The sequence below is a fragment of the Triticum dicoccoides genome, chromosome 7A (genome assembly GCF_002162155.2).
Source record: "Triticum dicoccoides isolate Atlit2015 ecotype Zavitan chromosome 7A, WEW_v2.0, whole genome shotgun sequence".
Lineage (NCBI taxonomy): Eukaryota > Viridiplantae > Streptophyta > Magnoliopsida > Poales > Poaceae > Triticum > Triticum dicoccoides.
In genome coordinates, this window is record NC_041392.1 from 555229712 (window position 1) to 555238528 (window position 8817).

The following is an 8817-nucleotide window of genomic DNA, read 5'->3' on the forward strand; positions in this document are numbered from 1 at the left end:
TTATGAAAGAAACATATTTGCAATGACAATTAGAGATTGTAGTTGCTTATGCCATGCTTAATTAGCTAGGAGTTTATAATGGTTTACCTTGCGTGCCAACATGATATTAAAATGGTTGTGATGTGGTATGATAGGGTGGTATCCTCCTTTGAACGATTTGAGTGGTTTGACTTGGCACATGTTCATGCATGTAGTTGAAACAAAATCAACATAGCCTCTACGATATTTATGTTCATGGTGAATTATATCCTACTCATGCTTGCATTCGGTGTTGATTAATTTTAATGCATGTTTATGACTGTTGTCGCTCTCTAGCTGGTCGCTTCCTAGTCTTTTTCTAGCCTTCACTTGTACTAAGCGGGAATACTGCTTGTGCATCCAACTCCATAAACCCCAAAGTTGTTCCATATGAGTCCACCATACCTACCTATATACGGTATCTACCTGCCGTTCCAAGTAAATTTGTATGTGCCAAACTCTAAACCTTCAAATAAACATTCTGTTTTGTATGCTCGAATAGCTCATGTATCAACTAGGGTTGTCTGTATCTTCCATGCTAGGCGGGTTATTCTCAAGAGGAGTGGACTCCGCTCCTCACTCACGAGAAAATGGCTGGTCACCGGGATGCCCAATCCCATGCTTTAAGCAATTTAAATCGAAATAATTGCAAACAAAACTCCCACGGGACTCTTGTTAGTTGGAGTCACTCGTTGTTTCGAGCAAGCCATGGATTGATGCTTGTTGGTGGAGGGGGAGTATAAACTTTACCATTCTGTTTGGGAACCGCATATAATGTGTGTATCATGGAAGATATCGAGATCTCTCGGTTGTTATGTTGACAATGTAAGTATACCGCTCAAAATATTATTCATATCTATTTCAAAACCGAGCTCTGGCACCTCTACAAATCCATGCTCCCCTCCGCGAAGGGCTTATCCATTTACTTTTGTGTTGACTCATCATCCTCTTATTAAAAAGCACCAGTTGGAGAGCACCGCTGTCATTTGCATCCATTACTGTTAGTTTACATTGAGTATGACTTGACTAGATCTCTTTTACCATGAATTACAATGTCTAGTCAGTCCTTGATCTTTAAAGGTGCTCTGCATTTATGTTTTGCAGTCTCTGAAAGGGCTAGCGAGATACCATCTTGTTATATCATATTATGATTATTTTGAGAAAGTGTTGTCATCCGAGATCTATTATTATTGCTCACTAGTTGATTATGCCATTGATATGAGTAAACATGAGACCTAAATGTTATTGCGAATGTGGTTAGTTAATAATCTTTGCTGAAAACTTGAATGCTGGCTTTACATATTTACAACAACAAGAGCAAACAGAGTTTGTAAAAGTTTTTCATTATCACTTTCAGTTTATCAACTGAATTGCTTGAGGACAAGCAAAGGTTTGCTTGGGGGAGTTGATACGTCTCCGTCGTATCAACTTTTCCAAACACTTTTGCCCTTGCTTTGGACTCTAACTTGCATGATTTGAATGGAACTAACCCGGACTGACGCTGTTTTTAGCAGAATTGCCATGGTGTTATTTTTGTGCAGAAATAAAAGTTCTCTAAATGACATGAAAATCAACGGAGATTATTTCTGGAATATATAAAAAATACTGGAAGAAGAATCCACGTCAGGGGCCCCACACCCTGTCCACAAGGGTGGGGGGCACGCCTACCCCCTGGGCGCGCCCCCTACCTCGTGGGCCCCCTGACGCTCCATCGACCTCAACTCCAACTCCATATATTCATGTTTGGGGAGAAAAAAAATCAGAGAGAAGGATTCATCGTGTTTTACGATACGGAGGCGCCGCCAAGCCCTAAACTCTCTCGAGAGGGCTGATCTGGAGTCCGTTTGGGGCTCCGGAGAGGGGAATCCGTCGCCATCGTCATCATCAACCTTCCTCCATCACCAATTCCATGATGCTCACGACCATGCATGAGTAATTCCATCGTAGGCTTGCTGGACGGTGATGGGTTGGATGAGATTTATCATGTAATCGAGTTAGTTTTGTTAGGGTTTGATCCCTAGTATCCACTATGTTCTGAGATTGATGTTGCTATGACTTTGCTATGCTTAATGCTTGTCACTAGGGCCCGAGTGCCATGATTTCAGCTCTGAACCTATTATGTTTTCATGAATATATGTGAGTTCTTGATCCTATCTTGCAAGTCTATAGTCACCTACTATGTGTTATGATCCGGCAACCCCGAAGTGACAATAATCGGGACCACTCCCGACGATGACCGTAATTTGAGGAGTTCATGTATTCACTATATGTTAATGCTTTGGTCCGGTACTCTATTAAAAGGAGGCCTTAATATCCCTTAGTTTCCAATAGGACCCCGCTGCCACGAGAGGGTAGGACAAAAGATGTCATGCAAGTTCTTTTCCATAAGCATGTATGACTATATTCGGAATACATGTCTACATTACATTGATGAATTGGAGCTAGTTCTGTGTCACCTATGTTATAACTATTGCATGAATAATCGCATCCGGCATAATTCTCCATCACCGATCCATTGCCTACGAGCTTTCCATATATTGTTCTTCGCTTATTTACTTTTCCGTTGCTACTGTCACAATCACTACAAAACCCAAAAATATTACTTTTGCTACCGTTACCACTACTATCATATTACTTTGCTACTAAATACCTTGCTGTAGATATTAAGTTTCCAAGTGTGGTTGAATTGACAACTCAGCTGCTAATACTTGAGAATATTCTTTGGCTCCCCTTGTGTCGAATCAATAAATTTGGGTTAAATACTCTACCCTCGAAAACTGTTGCGATCCCCTATACTTGTGGGTTATCACGTCATCGTCCCAATTGGCATAAATCGGCTCGCATGATCAACTTGTTGATCAAATTTCCATACCGACATGTTCGGTTGCCTCGGGGACTTCGGCATCATCAAGAGGGTCCTACCTCGTTGGGTGCTCGGTGCACGGACCATATTTCTTTTATTACTCACTTTGCATAAATTATTAATCATGCAACTTTTTAAAAAATATTATTACTACTATTATCTCTAGCTTGCACTATTTTCTGTGCATAGGTAGATGATCCGGATTGGGCAGTGTTGTCACCCCGGCGTATCGACATACCACGTCACCTCGGCTGGACCGGGGGCTTCATCATCACTTCATTAACCCATGCCGGGTACTTTGGCATCACACTGCCGGCCTGCATCGGCCGTGCTATGTCGCCACTTCGGAGTGTCGAGCTCTTCGCTCTGCCTCCTCGGGACCGGCTTGGAGGCTGGGACCTCGTCCCGCCGTAAGCTCGGACCACGTCATCAATGCCAAACACATTAACCAGCTAAGCCGCTTTTATGCTCAAAGTTTTTAAAAATTTTATTTGTGTTCGGTTCGACCATGCTCACATACGGTATTTGGTAAAAACACTTCTCTTACCCAAGTTAACTGGGAGCTCGTAAATTTATATGAGCTGTTTTATGATAAGTATTCTTCTTTTAAGTCATTGCAAAGTCTTTTTCTACCACTCCTTTCTCGATTCGAGTGTGTGGTCAATCGCCAGATGGCCTAGTTTCTCTCTAAAGCTGGTCGAGTTTAGTTTGCTAAACTGGCCTTGGAAACGCACTCCGCCTTCGGGATAGGGAGGTTGAAGCCGAAGGCTGATCCACTTGAAGTCCAGAGATCGGATGTGTCATGTTAGAGCACGACAGAATCACAAAAATTTTGAGACCAATTTTCGGATTGGCACCAAATAACTTGATTTAGTTCGGATGAAAAGTTCCCGCATAAGTTTTTTGGTTTTTAAGCTTATGGCACTTTTGATCTATTTGTCTATTTTTATTTTATGAGGCGGGACATCCTCTTGACCGAGGTACCCTGCGTAATAATCCAGCTTGGGAAATCTTTTTTGACCCATAGTTCGGCATTTTTACTGCCGACTTGCACCTCAATGTTGGGTCCGAGCATAAGTCCCGCAGTACACTGCCGGACACTTTTTAAGCATTGACAATATCAACGGGGGCGGCGACTTGAGCCAAACCCACCAAAAGCCAAGGTACTTTGAGGAGTCCTCGGCAAAATGTTCTCGGATATTGCTTTATATGCATCAGTTTCGAATTGTGTCTTCGGTCAATAGTTGGGTTGCCCGGCTCCTGTGCTTGCCTCCTACGTTCCGCTTTGTTCGGCTAGGTGTGCAAAGGAAGAACCACTCGAATTGTGCTTCCAGCTAGCATGGTTAAGCGCCTGATACATCTCCAACGTATCTATAATTTTTGATTGTTCCATGCTATTATATTATCTGTTTTGGATGTTTAATGGGCTTTAATATGCTCTTGTATATTATTTTTGGGACTAACCTATTAACCGGAGGCCCAGTGCCAGATACCATTTTTTTGCCTATTTTACAGTTTCGCAAAAAGGAATACCAAACGGATTCCAAACAGAATGAAACCTTCGCGATGATCTTTCTTGGACCGAAAGTAATCTAGAAGACTTGGAGTCGAAGTCTGGAACTCCACAAGGCAGGAGGGCGCATCCAGGGGGGTAGGCGTGCCCCCCACCCTCGTGGGCCCCTGATACATCTCCAACGTATCTATTTGGACATTATTGGGCTTTATTATCCACTTTTATATTATTTTTGGGACTAACCTATTAACCGGAGGCCCAGCCTAGAATTGCTGTTTTTTGCCTATTTCAGAGTTTCACAGAAAAGGAATATCAAACGGAGTCCAAACGGAATGAAACCTTCGGGAACGTGATTTTCTCACCGAACATGATCCAGGAGACTTGGACCCTACGTCAAGAAATAAAGGAGGAAGCCACGAGGTAGGGGGCGCGCCCTCCACCCTCGTGGGCCCCCTGTTGCTCCACCAACGTACTCCTTCCTCCTATATATACCTACGTACCCCCAAACGATTAGATACGGAGCCAAAACCCTAATTCCACCGCCGTAATTTTTTGTATCCGCGAGATCCCATCTTGGTGCCTGTTCCGGACCTCCGCCGGAGGGGGCATTCATCACGGAGGGCTTCTACATCAACACCATAGCCTCTCCGATGAAGTGTGAGTAGTTTACCTCAGACCTTCGGCTCCATAGTTATTAGCTAGATGGCTTCTTCTCTCTTTTTGGATATCAATACAATGTTCTCCCCCTCTCTTGTGGAGATCTATTCGATGTAATCTTCTTTTTGCGGTGTGTTTGTTGAGATCGATGAATTGTGGGTTTATGATCATGATTATCTATGAACAATATTTGAATCTTCTCTGAATTCTTTTATGTATGATTGGTTATCTTTGCAAGTCTCTTCGAATTATCAGTTTGGTTTGGCCTACTAGATTGATCTTTCTTGCAATGGGAGAAGTGCTTAGCTTTGGGTTCAATCTTGCGGTGTCCTTTCCCAGTGACAGTAGGGGCAGCAAGGCACGTATTGTATTGTTGCCATCGAGGATAACAAGATGGGGTTTTTATCATATTGCATGAATTTATCCCTCTACATCATGTCATCTTGCTTAAGGCGTTACTCCGTTTTCATGAACTTAATACTCTGGATGCATGCTGGATAGCGGTTGATGAGTGGAGTAATAGTAGTAGATGCAGGCAGGAGTCGGTCTACTTGTCTCGGACGTGATGCCTATATACATGATCATACCTAGATATTCTCATAACTATGCTCAATTCTGTCAATTGCTCAACAGTAATTCGTTCACCCACCGTAAAATACTTATGCTCTTGAGAGAAGCCACTAGTGAAACCTATGGCCCCTGGGTCTATCTTCATCATATTAATCTTCCAATACTTAGTTATTTCATTTGCTTTTTACTTTGCTTTTATTTTACTTTGCATCTTTATCATAAAAATACCAAAAAATATTATCTTATCATATCTATCAGATCTCACTCTCGTAAGTGACCGTGAAGGGATTGACAACCCCTTATCGCATTGGTTGCGCGGAGTTATTTGTTTTGTGCAGGTACTAGGGCCTCGCGCGCAGCCTCCTACTGGATTGATACCTTGGTTCTCAAAAACTGACGGAAATACTTATGCTACTTTGCTGCATCATCCTTTCCTCTTTAAGGAAATCCAACGCAGTTCTCAAGAGGTAGCAAGAAGAATTTCTGGCGCCGTTGCCGGGGAGGTTCGCGCAAGTTAAGATTTGACTCCCGACAACGAGCCATTTCTGGCGCCGTTGCCGGGGAGTCTACGCAAAAGTCAACATACCAAGTACCCATTATAACCCTTATCTCCCGCATTACATTATTTGCCATTTTCCTCTCGCTTTCCTCTCCCCCACTTCACCCTTGCCGTTTTATTCGCCCTCTCTCTATCCTCCCTCTCTTTCTCTATTTGCCTCTTTTTGCCCGCTTGCTTTTTGTTTGCTTGTGTGTTGGATTGCTTGCTTGTCGTTATCGCTAGTCCTCTATCTGTCGGTGTTCTGGGAACGGGGGTCCCCAGACTTGCCTGCCTGCGGCCTGCGGCGTGGCTTAAAAGGGGGCCCAGCAGGGTCCATCTTCGTCAACACAGACCCAAGACCCTCGCGAGGGGCCAAGCCTCGCGGGGCGGACGACACAGAGCTTCCTCAGGCACGGCCTCACCAGGCTGACTCGCGAGGAGGCAGAGAGATCAAGGTGGGGTACCTCACGAGGTGCCCATGACGCATGCCATGACGACCAAGGGCGCCAGGCGGGTGCCAGCCCGCGCAGTGTCCTCCTTTCCTCTTTGGTGCAAAGGGGCAAGCGTAGCCGCGGAGTACCGAGGCATCAGGCAAAGGTTGCCATTTCGGTGCAACAAGACCAAGACCAGGAGGACTGCAAGATGGAGGTCATTGTGAAGCCCAAGACGGCTTCACCACCAGAGCTTTGTGCAGGCGAAGACTACTTTTGTCAGGGTATCTAGTACTAGCTGTCCCCCTTCAAATTAGCCCGCCATTGTTGGCTCCCTTCCCGCTCGATATTTGGGAAGAGGACCAGGGCCTCTATAAATGGGACCAGCCACCCTTAGAGGAGGGGTTTTTTCGATCAGAGAGAGAGAGAAGGGTGGCTGAACTCCTCCCAACAGTCCATCACCCCAGCCAAGAACAGACCCTCGCGAGGCTGTTCTTCCTTGTATCATTCATCATCATCAGCCCAAGAGGCAATCCACCACGCCACACACCGGAGTAGGGTATTACACCACAACGGTGGCCCGAACCAGTATAAACCTTGTGTCCCTTGTGTTGTTCTTTCCATAGCTTAGATCTTAGCGAGGCGGAGGGGTGCAGGTAGGTAGGAAGTGAAATCTCCACGCGCACCCCAGTGTTCGAACCTCAAGGGTCTGCCAGAACCCGAAATCTGACATTTGGCGCGCCAGGTAGGGGGTGCACCGGAGTTTTCTCTTCCGCCACCGCCACGACCTGCCTCGCGATGAGCAGCGCGTCGCCCGCTCCGGCCGTCAGCGCCAGCACGGGGGCCAGGGGGCTCCGAGCCCTGGCCCCAGCCCTGCAATGGGTACGGTGGCCGGACAAGTTCAAGCCAACGAAGCCGCCGCGCTATGGCGGCGTGACAGATCCGCTGGCCTTCTTGCCGGCGAGCGAGGAGGCCCTCCTCGAAGTTGGAGGTGACGATAGGGTCATGGCCAACTGGCTCCCCATGGCCCCCACCTGCGCTCCGCGCACATGGCTGCTCCACCCGCCGGCAGCCTCCGTGGCCTCTTGGGAAGAGCCCCGCGGCCTCTTCCCCGCCCATCGCGCTACAGCAACACACCCGGTCGTCGCGGCCATTCTGGGCGGCTCGCAGGCGCCGCCTACAAGTCACCACGTCAAGCCGTTCATCCGCCGGGTCAGCGCCGCTTCCACGCGGCAGGGGGCTCTCCCGGACCGGGCGGCGCCCAAGGCCGGCCTGACCTTCAGCTCGGAGGACCACCCCCCCAACTCGGCCTGCTCGGGTGCGCTCCCCATGCTGTGCACCCCCACCATCTGCCAGGTGGCCGTCACCAGAACTCTCATTGACGGCGGTGCGGGCCTCAGCGTGCTCTCGGTCGAGGCCTTCGACCTCCTCTGCATACCCCTGGAATGGCTGCAACCTAGCCAGCCCTTCTTAGGCGTTGGGGACGGATCATCCAGCTCCTTGGGATAGATCCGGCTCCCAGTAACCTTCGACACCTACAACAACTTCCGCACGGAGCTGGTCGACTTCGATATCGCCCCCATCGGCCTCCCCTACAACGCCATCCTCGGCTACCCAGCACTAGCCCAATTCATGGCCGCGACGCACCCGGCGTACAACCTCATGAAGATGCCTGGGAGCAGCGGTGTCCTCACCGTGCACGGGGACACCGGAGACGCGCCGCGGGTGCTCAAGCTCGCCTTCAAGACGGCGGCGGCGGCGCGGCCCACCGACTTGGAGACCCCCGAGCCCAAGGGGGCTGCACCTGCCAAGAAGAAACATTTGTTCACCCAGGACAAGGCAAAAACCAAGCAGATACCCGTGGATGAGTACGGGTCCACCAACGCCACTTTCACCATAGGCGCCAACCTTGAACCCGAGCAGGAGGAGGCCCTGGTCGGGTTCCTGCACGCAAAAAAGAAGGTATTCGCTTGGGAGCCTGACCAGTTGGCAGGGATCCCTAGGAGAGTAATCGAGCTCACCTCAACGTGTGCCCCAACGTGCGCTCTGTGAAGCAGAAGGCCAGGCGGCAGTCCACAGAAAAGCAAGCCTTCATCGTCCAAGAGACCCACAAATTAGAAGCCGCTGGGGTCATTCGCGAGGTCCGATACCCGGATTGGTTGGCCAACCCTGTCGTTGTGCCAAAGAAGGGAGGGAAGGAGCGCATGTGTGTCGACTTCACCAACCT